Here is an 11921-nt window from a genome sequence, read left to right on the forward strand (position 1 = left end):
GCACCAGGAAGGCAACACACCATCCTTAAATCCCGTCTGCTGCCACAAAACCCCGGTCAGTTCCTCTCACGATGGAGTCCCCTATTACCACGGCTCTGTGCGATGTCCGACTCTTCCACTCTGCCTCTGCGGCAACTTTTGATTGACAAACTTGGCCGCCTTGCGAACTGGCAGTGTCATCAGTCTCTGCTTCCAAAAGCTTCAACTTGTTCCTGACAGGTACTTCTCCCGGGGTCTCTTGCACCTGTCTCCTCTCTGCCTTCCTCATCATCTGTTCTCTTCTGCTCTCTTCTGGCATGATTGGTGTAATAACTTCGCTGAAGGTCTTGTCCAGAAAGATCTCGTTTTCTCGGATGAGCCTAAGGTCTTCAAGTTCTTTCGTCAGCGCTGCAATATGCTCGGTCAGTTACTGAATGTGCACACACTTTCCACACATATACGAGCCAGACACACCAGAGTCGTTGACCTCCCACATCAAGCACGTAGCGCACTGAACCAGCTGGGCAGTCATGTCTTCACCCTCTTCAACTGTGGCGTAATCACTTCACTCAACCTCCTTGTCAAAGAGTCCTGAGCTGAAGCCTCACTCTTCGATCTAAACTTCCTTAGACCCTCTTTTTATGGCACGTCTGTGGACTCTTAATTAAGTTTAGAGGAGGAGGGAGGGAGGGTGACCCTACTTTGTAGGACCTGGGGTTTAGAACACACCCACTCCGACCGGCTTTGCGCTCCGTCTGAACTTCTGCCCAGCTCCCGCCGCTCTCTGTTGCGAAAAGCTAATGAAAGACTGAGCATCAAGAGATCTCTGGGGTGGAGAATTTCAATAGTTCACAACATTGGTTAGACCAGTATTAGAATACTGTGTGCAATTCTGGTCTCCCTCCTATTGGAAGGATGTTGTGACACTTGAAAGGGTTCAAAAAAGATTTACAAGGATGTTGCCAGGGTTGGAGGGTTTGAGCTATGGGGAGAGACTGAACAGGCTGGGGCTGTTTTCCCTGGAGAGTGGGAGGCTGAGGGGTGACCTTATAGAGGTTAATAAAATCATGAGGGGCATGGATAGGGTAAATAGACAAGGTGAGGGATTCCACAACTAGAGGGCATAGGTTTAGGGTGAGAGCGGAAAGATATAAAATGGACCTAAGGAGCAACTTTTTCACGTGGTGCATGTTTGAAATGAGCTGCCAGAGGAAGTGGTGGAGGCTGGTACAATTACAACATTTAAAAGGCATCCGGATGGGTATATGAACAGAAAAGGTTTGGAGGGATATGGGTCAAGTGCTGGCAAATGGGACTCGATTAATTTAGGAAATCTAGTCGGCATGGAACAAAGGGTCTGTTTTCATGGTGTACATCTCTATGATTCTATGACTCTGAGTAAAAGATAATTCTCCTTATCTTGGACCTGAATGACACCCCCTTATTTTTAAATTGTGCCCCCTGGTTCTAGATTCCCTAAGCAGGTGGAGCATCTTACATGAATTCACCTTGTCTGTCCTTCAGCTGGAGTGAACCTGTGGAACTCATTGCTACAGAAGGCTGTGGAAGCCACGTCATTTAAGACAGAGATGGATAGGTTCTCAATTAGTAAAGGGATTAAGGGTTGTGGGGAGAAGGCAGGAGAACAGGGTTGAGAAACATATCAGCCTTGATCAAATTGCAGAGTAGATTCGATGAGCCAAATGGCTTAAATCTAGTCCAATACCTTATGGTCTACGGTCTTATGTCCCATTGCATCTTCTTAACTACCCTATTAACGCGTCCTGTTGCTATCCAAGATCTGAGGACAAGCATCCTAAAATTCTTCTGATTTTTGGAGCTTCCTCATGTCCTACCAGTCAAGTATTCCCTTGTCTTGTTAGTCTACCAAAGCACATCACCTCGCACTTTTCAGGGTTAAATTCCATCTGCCGCTCATCTGCCCATTGGAACAAACAGTCTGTATCGTCCTATATCCTAAACCATGTGCATAGATCACAAAAAGCACAATCGTCAATGATGAATATAGGCCTTTGCTTCAAAGAGAATGGAGTGCATGGTTTGCAAGTCTTACTAAAACTATACAAGGCTACAAGGCTCTTGTTACACTGCAGCTAATGTACTGTGAACAGTATTCGACCCCTTGTCTAAGGGGAGGTATAATGGCAATCCAGAAACAGTCCAGAGAAGGTTCTCTAGGTTGATCCTCTGCATGAAAGGATTTTCTTACGAGGAGGGGTTGAATTGTTTTGGTCTATGCTCATTGGAGTTCAGAAAAATAAGCGACAACATTATTTAAATATATGAGATGGATCTGACTCAGGGAAGACAATGGCCAGTGTTATTATCGCTGACTGTTAATCCAAAGGCCCAGGTAATGTTCTGGGGACCTGAGTTTGAATCCTACCCCAGCAGATAGTGAAATTTGAATTCAATTTTAAAAATCTGGAATGAAGAGTCCAATGCTGGCCTTGAAACCATTGCCGATTATCAGGAAAAACCCATCTGGTTCACTAATGTCCTTTCGGGAAGAAAATCTGTCATCCTTAATTGGTCTGGCCTTCATGTGAATTAAGATCACAGCTAAAGTGGTTGAGTCCTAACTGCCCTCTGGGCAATTAGAGATGGGCAATAAATACTGCCGGCCCAGCGATACCCTCATCTTGCAAATGAATAAAGAAAAAAAATCTTGAGAAGTTGTTTCCACCTTTTGGAGATTCAAGGTCCAGAGGAAATAATCTCAATGTAAGAGGTCACCCAGTCAGGACAGAGATAAGGAGGAAATTCTTCTCTCAGAGGGTAATGAATCTGTTGAATTCTTCATCACAGAGAGCTGTGGCAGCTTTCATAGAATCCCTACAGTGTGGAAACAGGCCCTTCGGCCGAACACATCCACACCAACCCATCAAAGAGTAACCCACCCAGGCCCATTCCCCTACTATTCTACATTTACCCCTGACTAATGCACCTAACCTGCACGTCCCTGAACACTATGGGCACTTTAGCATGGCCAACTCACTGAACATGCACATCTTTAGACTGTGGGAGGAAACCAGAGCACCTGGAGGAAACCCACACAGATACGAGGAGAATGTGCAAACTCCACACAGAAAGTCACCCTAGACTGAAATCAAACCTGGGTCCCTGGTGCTGTGAAGCATCAGTGCTAACCACTGAGCCAGCGTGTCACCCCGCTGGGTCATTAGTCTATTAAATACTGAGTTCAATAGTGTTTTAAAACAGTAATAAATTCAAGAGCTGTGGGGAAAAGGCAGAAAAGTGGAATTAAGGATTATCAGATCAGCAATGATCTCATGGAATGGTGCAGCAGTCTTGATAGGACAAATAGCCTTCCTCTGCTCCTATGTCTTATAGTCTTATTGCTCAATTCCGCACCGACCAGTCTATTTCACTGGCGGGCACTATTTGTACCTATCATGATTGTAATGTGAGTTCTCAGTTTGAGGCTGTTAATCTGGTCCAATCAGGGAGACCTGGCTGACAGAAACAACTGATGGCAGTGATATTGGGCCCTTAAATGCCTGACTCAGTGAGAGGCAGTGCTATAGTCACAGGCTATACATTTGTAAATAAAGGCCATTTAGTAAAAGGATGCCGGCCTCTGAAGAATGATTTTAGTATTATTGATTGAATTAACTCATCTTGTCTTACCATTAATAGCTATTATTTTGCACACAGGTTACATGTTATTAGGGTTATGTACAAAATTAGGAGTTAATTTGAAATTGAGCTAACATGGCAATAAAAGTAGAACCTAAATGGTAAAATGGAGTAGGAGATGATATTGGATCAGTTTATATTGATCAATGTGCTCCACGCTAATAGGTAGCACTTTATCACTGTGTACATCAATTTAATAGGGACAGCTGCTCAGGCTTCCACACACTCTCTTAGCATTCTAATTGAAAAAAAATACTCAATTTAATGGCTGAAATTTAAGATGGGTTTTTCAGTAGCTGTGAGTTTCTGAAGTCAGGAGATTGTCAGTTCAAGGACCATGTTTGGACTTGAGCACAATGTAAAGAGAAAATCATCACAAGCCTGTGGGAACATAGAGCTGCTCTCTCATCAGAGAGAGGCAACTCATGGTGGTTTAACCCAGGGGTCACCACACCTCAAGTGAGGGGTGAGGTGGAGGAGAAGCGTCCTTTGTGATCACCCCAGCTGATGTGGAATTTGAACCCACATTGTTGGCATTACTGTGTTGCAAACTAACCAGCTAGACCAGCCTAAGCCCTGCACAAGGTATAGGTCGAGCTGCATTCAATATTGTGTTGCTGAAGGCATTGGGGTGAAATGCATCTTGGGATAATGGCAGCCATTTGAATTCCTGAATGCACTTTCTCCCGACCAACATCAATAATAAAGAAAAACAGACTAAGCACTGACAGATCCCTGACTTTCTGTTGCCTTGTTTTGTGCAGACTATCCAAGATGTTTTCATATACCAGTGTCTATTAGATGAGATATACCAAGAATCCTGACTACCTGCGAACAGCAGTTTAATATAGAATCACAGAATTGTTATGACACAGAAAGAAACCATTTGACATTGTTCCCGCACCAGCTTTTTAATTGAATATTGTTACTTTGTACCAATGTTCTGCTTTCTCCCCATATCTTGCACACTATTTCTATCCAAATAATCATCCAATGCCCCATTGAATGTTTCAACTTAACCAACTCTACAACATTTCCAGGCTACACATTGCATATCCGATCACTGTGTAAATTTTTTTTTTCTGTCACAACACCCTTGTTTCTTTTGTACATCACTTTAAATCTATAACTTTGAATTCTTGTTGCTTTTACAAGCAGGAGCAGCTTCCTTCTGTACACTCCATCCAGTCCACCACGATTTTCAAAACATCTAGCAAATCTCTTCTCAGCCTTCCCTCTCCAAGGAGACCAGTCCCAACCTCTTCAATCTATCCTCCAAATGTCTAGGTACCGTGACTAACATGCATCTCTCAGTTTGAAACAGTTTCAAATGCCCTTATTCTACATACACGTCTGACCTTGCTGTGAGCAAATTGGTTCCAGTTCCTGCCTGAATGAAGAAAGTAATTCATTGCTTGTGAATAGCATTGGTTTGAGTGGACAGCAAAAACATGAGAGCTTTAGAACGTGTGACTGTTGCAATATCTCCCTCTCGCCTTTGATACAATTCAATCAGTTCTAAGGCTGTCTGTATTTAAATATGGTTTGACTTGGTGACATAGAAGATCAAATCATAGGTTCTGCCTCATAGTAGTCCCACATGCGTTACCTGGCTACATGCTTGATGTGATTTTTGACACTATATTACATGTTTGTAGTATTTAAATTTTAATTTGTCTACCATCTTTTCAATAATGCAATGAGCAGTAAGACATAAGAAACAGGATCAGGAATAGATCATCTGGCCCCTCGAGCCTGATCCAATATTCAATAAGATTATAAATGATCTATTTCGTGGACTCAGCTCCACCTACCCGCCCTCTTACCATAACCCTTAGTTCTGTTACTGTTCAAAAATCTATCTATTTTTGCATTAAAACATACAACAAAGTAACCTTAACTGCTTCCTTGGACAGGGAATTCCACAAATTCACAATCCGTTGGCTGAAGAGGTTCCTCTTTAACTCAGTCCTAAATCTGCTCCCCAATATTTTGAGGCTATACCCCCTAGTTCTAGTTTCACCTGCCAGTGGGAACAACCTCCCTGCTTCTATCTTATCTATTCCCTTGAAATAAATCCATCTGTAACAGAGACAGTTACCCCACTAAACATCTGTAATTCCTCAGATTGGTCAAAGTTCTGTCATATCAGCTCTCTCTTTGACACTTTATGAGACCAGCATTTTCAGAGAGGCGCTACACTCTCAACTCAATCCCATCCTCAGATGATGTCTGCTTATGGACATCTTCCAGCAGATGTCAGGGAATTCTTAGCGAGGGCTTTTGCCTGATTTGTTTCTGCACAACTTATTAAGAATTCAGTTACAGAGGCTCCTTACTGCTTGGTGATGCACACTGCAACTTATAGCACACAAAGAGCACGCAGTGATAGCATGTAGAGTGAAAAATCAACAGCAGAAATGAAGAGGCCACAGTATAAGCTGTGCATGGAGTTGGCATTCTCAACAATGACTCAAACATTTGTTGGGTCAAACCCACTTCAGAGGCTGGAGCGCAATATCTAGGTTTGGCCTTCAGTGCAGGACAGTGAGAGTGCATTGAGGGGGGTGGTTTGTACATTTCAGTCAGGTCATCTCTTGTGCTTCTGAACTCTAGCAGATACAAATCTCACCTGTCCAACCTTTCCTCAAAAGTCAAACTCTCATTCCAGATGTTAATACTCTAAAGCTTTTCTGCACTGCTTCGGAAGCATTCATATCCTTCCTTAAATAATACTGTGCATAATATTCCAGATGAGCTCCCCAGTTTCCTGTGTAACTGAATCTTGACATCCCTGGTATTATTTTCAATTCCCTTGAGGTAAATGATAACAGTCTAATGGCTTTCTTTGTTACTTAGTGACCTCCTTAATCCTCTTTTGCAATTCTTGCCTGAGGAAAACCAGATCCCTCTGAATCTCCAAGTGCATCATTTAGATAATGTGTTTTTTTTTAATGGGTAAGTGGAGCAGAGTGGCAGCACAATGGTTCAGTCGTTAGCACTGCTGTCTCATAGCACCAGGGACCTGGGTTTGATTCCAGCCTCAGGCGACTGTCTGTGTGGAGTTTGCACATTCTGCCCGTGTCTGCGTGGACTTTCTCTGGTTTCCTCCCACAGTCCAAAGATGTGCAGGTTGGGTCAATTTGGTTTGCTAAATTGCTCATACTGCTCAGGGATGTGCAGGTTAGGTGAATTAGTGAGGGGGTAAATGATTAGATTAGATTCCCCGACAGTGTAGAAGCAGGCCCTTCGAGACAGCAAGTCCACACCGACCCTCTGAAGTGTAACCCACCCAAACCTATTTCCCTCTGACTAATGCACCTAACACTATAGACAATTTAGCATGGCCAATTCACCTGATTTGCACATCTTTGGACTGTGGGAGGAAATCCATGCAGACACAGGGAGAATGTGCAAATTCCACACAGACAGTCGCCCAAGGCTGGAATCGAACCTGGGTCTCTGGCGCTGTGAGGCAGCAGTGCTAACCACTGAGCCACCATGCCACCCTGATGTAGAGTAATAGAGTAGGGAAATGGTCTGGGTGGGATACTGTTTGGAGGGTTGGTGTGGACCTGTTGCCTGAAGGTCTGTTTCCGCACTGTAGGGATTCTATGTAACATAATCAGCCATGATCTTATTGAATGGTGGAGCAGGCTTGACAGACAAGATGGCCTACTCCTGCTCCTTGTTCTTATGTTATTATGTCTTCTATTCTTCCTGCCAGAATGGACCACTTCGGGACTTAGAAATGGGCACAGGCCATCCAGCCCATTGAACCTGCTACATCATTCAATGTGATCATGACTGATTGAACACTCAAGGACTTTTACCCAGACTACCCCCATAACCTTTTATGTCATTAACAATAAAACATTTAACAGCCTTGACTTTAAATATAATCAAAAGATTCAGCTTCCACCTTCCTTTCCGGGATAGAGAATTCCATTACCCTCAGAGTGAAGAAGCTCCTCCTCATCCTGGTCCTAAATGGCATCTCCTTGTCTTTAAATTGTGCCCATTGTTTGTAGATTTCCCAAACAGAGGAAAAATCTTACCTGCACTTAACCTGCCTAACCTTTTAAGAATTAATCAGGTTTCAATGAGATCACCTCTCTTTCTTTGAAACTATAGAGAGGCCCAATATGCCCAATCTCTCTTCATAGGAAAGTCCTGCCAGCATTGTAACAAGTCTGAAGAACCTTTGCATCAATCTCCCTGTGAGGAGGCCAGACTTTGTTCCATTACCCTTTCTAATAACTTTGCTGCACCTGCATGTTAGCCTTCAATGACTTATTGACAAGGACAGTCAAGTCCCTTTGCCCATCTACACTATCTAACACCTCACCATTAGGAAATACACTGCACATCTGTTCTTGTTGCCAAAGTGGATAACCTCACATTTTTCCACATTGTAATCACACCTTCCATAGTCTTTCCCATTCACTTAGCCTGGCCAAATCCTTCAGACATGTCTTACATATTTCTCACAATACCCATTCATGCTTAGCTTTGATTTAACTATAAATTTGAAAATATTGTATTTGGTTTATCATTGATTTATATTTTAAACAACTAGTGCCCAAGTATTGATCCTTGCTGTACACCAATAGTCACAGACTACCAATATAAGAATGACCCATTTGTTGCTGTTCTGTTTTCTGTCTGTTAGCCAAGCCTTAATCCGCACTAGTACATTAACTTCAAAATTATGTGGTTTCAATTAGCTAACCAAACCACAGTGGGGAGTCTTACCAAAAGCCTTCTGAATGTCCAAATATATTATAAATATATCAATTTATTCCCATTTCTCAATTTTGTTCATAATATCCTCAAAAATGCTCAAGTTTATCAAATATGAGCTTTCATTGATATGCCCATGCTATGTCAGTTCAGAACATTTTAATGTCCATTTATCAAGTCCTTTATGATGCATTCTAGCATTTTCCCTACTACTGATGGAAAGCTAATGGATTTGTAATTTCATGATTTTTCTTTTCATCACTATTTAAATGTTGAGGTGACGTTTGTGATCTTCCAATTGCAAGAATCATTCCAAAATCTATGGAATTTTGGAAGATGATTCCCAATGTATCAGCCATCTCAATAGTCACCTCCTTTAATACACTGGAGGATTGGAAAACTGCTATATGATACCCTTATTCATAAAGGGAGGGAAGCAACGAGTAGGTAATTAAAGGCCAATTAGCCTAACATCTATTGTTGGAAAAGTATTGGAATCAATTATTACAGACATATAGCAGAATATTTGGAAAATCATTGTCTAATCAAGCAGAGTCAGCATGGCTTCATGAAAGGGAAGTCATGACTGACTAATTTATTTGAGTTTTTCGAGGAAGTCTCAACCAGAATGAATAAAGGGGAACCAGTAGATGTGTTGTATTTGGACTTCCAGAAGGCATCCGACAACATGCCTCATAAAAGGATATTTCACAAGGTAAGAGCCCAGGGTTTTGGAGGTAGTATGTTGGCATGGATGGAGTATTAGCTAATGGCCAGTGAGTGGGGATAAGGAGTCCTTTTTCAATGTGGTAACCTATGACCAATGGGGTGCCACAGTAATCAGTGTATGGCCACAACTGTTTGCAATACATATGAATGCCTTGGAGGAAGGAAGTGACTATACTGTAGCCAAATTTGCAAACAACACAAAAATAGGTGGAAAGGCATGTTGGGTGAGGGATACAAACCATTTACAGAGACCTATACAAAGGAACCTCGATTATCCGGCATTCAATTAGCTGATTTTCGGATTATCCAGCAAGATTGCAAGGTCCCAATGCTTGGCTAAACTATGTTATCCACATTCAATTATCCAAGCATTCAATCATCTGATAAAATACTCCCCGCCTGTGTCACTCGGATAATCGAGGTTCCTCTGTGGATAGGTGAAGTAAGTGGTCAAAAAGTTGGCAAATGGAATATAATGTGGAAGACTGTGAAGTTCAAGAAAGTGAGGACTGCAGATGCTGGCGAATCAGAGTTGAAAAAGGTGACGCTGGAAAAGCACAGCAGGTCAGGCAGCATCCGAGGAGCAGGAGAGTCGATGTTTCGGGCATATGTGCTTTGGAGAATGGAGAAAAGCTGCAGAAAGCTGCAACTCAAAAGGACTTGGGAGTATTTGTGTTTGAAACACAGAAAGTTAGCACTCAGGTGCAGCACATAAACAGGGAAGCTAATCAAATGTTGGCCCTTATTTCAAGGGGGTTGGAGTATAAGACTGGGGAAGTCTTACTGTAGCTGTAAAAAGTGCTGGTGATTACACAGCTGGAGTACTGTGAGCAGGTTTGGACCCTAATTTAAGGAAAGATATTATTTACGTTAAGGCAGTTCACTAGGATGATCTCTGATATGGAGGAATTGTTTTATGAGCAAAGACTAAACAGGTTGGGACTCTACTCATTGCAGATTAGAAGAATGGGAGTTGATCTCATTGAAACATACAGTGCTCTTAAGAGGCTTGACAAGGTTGTTTCCATTTGCCAGGTCTGGGGTTTCTGGCTGCTCTGTATTTTCAGATCGAAGCTCAACCAATCAAAAGACCGTTGTCAGGCAGTTTTCTTCATAATTCCAAAACCCTGGGGTTGTTGTGACTCAATATATCGGTCCAACTGCTCCAAAAGCAACACTGTCTTGCACTGCTAAAATCATGCACCACTCGACATTTTCCAAGTTGCAAAACTCTCCTGGTATTTCAGCTATATATTAGTGCCTGAATTTTGTTCCAGGTTAAGGTTGAAAAAGAAAAAAAAATTGTAGGCCCTTACATGAATGTTATTTGTCACTTCTCAACTGAAGCCTGAATAATGTTCAGGTCTTGCTGCCTGTGGGTGGACTTCAGAAGCTGAATAACATTGGACAATGTGCAATCATAAAAGAACACTCCACTTCTGACCTTGCAGTGTGTGCAAATTGGATCTGATGTTTCCCACAATAGCAACCACACTGCAAAAGTACAGTACAGCATTGGCCATGAAGCACTTGGTGAACTCCTGAGGTTAGAAAAGTTGCAATACAATTAAACTTTTAAACATTGTAGAAGATTCAACCCTTTCAGCCTACTCTGTCAATCAATATGATCTGTCTCAATTCCATGTGTTTTCTCCATACTTCTTGATAACTTTAATATTTAAAATTTTATTGGTTTCTTAATTATGCTGCTTTCATTTCTTCCATGGAAGACAGGAAGCTGAATGGGGCTAAAGATGAGATGATGGTAAAGTGGCAATTAAATCATAGAATTTCTACAGTGCAGAGACAGGCCATTCAGCCCAACAATAGAACATAGACATAGAACAATATAGCACAGAACAGGCCCTTCGGCCCACGATGTTGTGCCGAACATTTGTCCTAGCTTAAGCACCCATCCATGTACCTATCCAATTGCCGCTTAAAGGTCACCAATGATTCTGACTCTACCACTCCCACAGGCAGCGCATTCCATGAACTCACGACTCGCTGAGTAAAGAACCTACCCCTAACATCTGTCCTATACCTACACAACCTTAATTTAAAGCTATTATCCTCTGTGAGAAGAAATGCACCGTCACCTATTGATATGAACAAGAGTTGAACATAGGGGCTCAGGGAAGAGTGAATGGCCACGATATAAAGGCAATATTTGACTGAGGGTGTCATCGGGACAACCTATATATTTGAGCTGAATGGGAATTAGGTGTAACCTCCCGACTCGTTGGGGTCTTTCAGAGTACAAAGAAAGATGCTTGAGATCAATGGTCGACAGTCTTCTCAGTCCCCGGACATTTCTTCAGGAGATCCTTAGGTTAGTTCCTTAGCACAAACACCTTCAGCTGTTTCATCAATGTCTTTCGCCATCACAAGATCAGAAGTTGGGAGGGTTACTGAAGATCACACAATGTTCAGAACAATGTGCCCCTCACCCCCTCAGCTCCTGAACCAATCTGTGTCCATGTGCAGCAAAACCTGGACAAAATTCAGTCATGTGCTGTTAAAGTGCCTGTGACATTCATACAACAGCACGGACAGATACTGTACATTTCCACAGTTAAAAGAGAAGCTCATTCAGCATCTCAAGCTTGTTACGCACTGATATTTGGAAGCTATTCAGCCCATCGAAATTACTGATCAAGAAGAGGGACAACACATTCAATTCTCCTGCCTGTTCCAAGGAAGAGGTTGGGTCTGGTCAGCACATCGAGCTGTTAAATAGGAGCAGGCAGAGCCCAATCAGGCGCTTGAACCTATTCCATGTAACCAAG

This window comes from Chiloscyllium plagiosum, chromosome 13, assembly GCF_004010195.1.
Source record: "Chiloscyllium plagiosum isolate BGI_BamShark_2017 chromosome 13, ASM401019v2, whole genome shotgun sequence".
NCBI classification, from domain to species: domain Eukaryota; kingdom Metazoa; phylum Chordata; class Chondrichthyes; order Orectolobiformes; family Hemiscylliidae; genus Chiloscyllium; species Chiloscyllium plagiosum.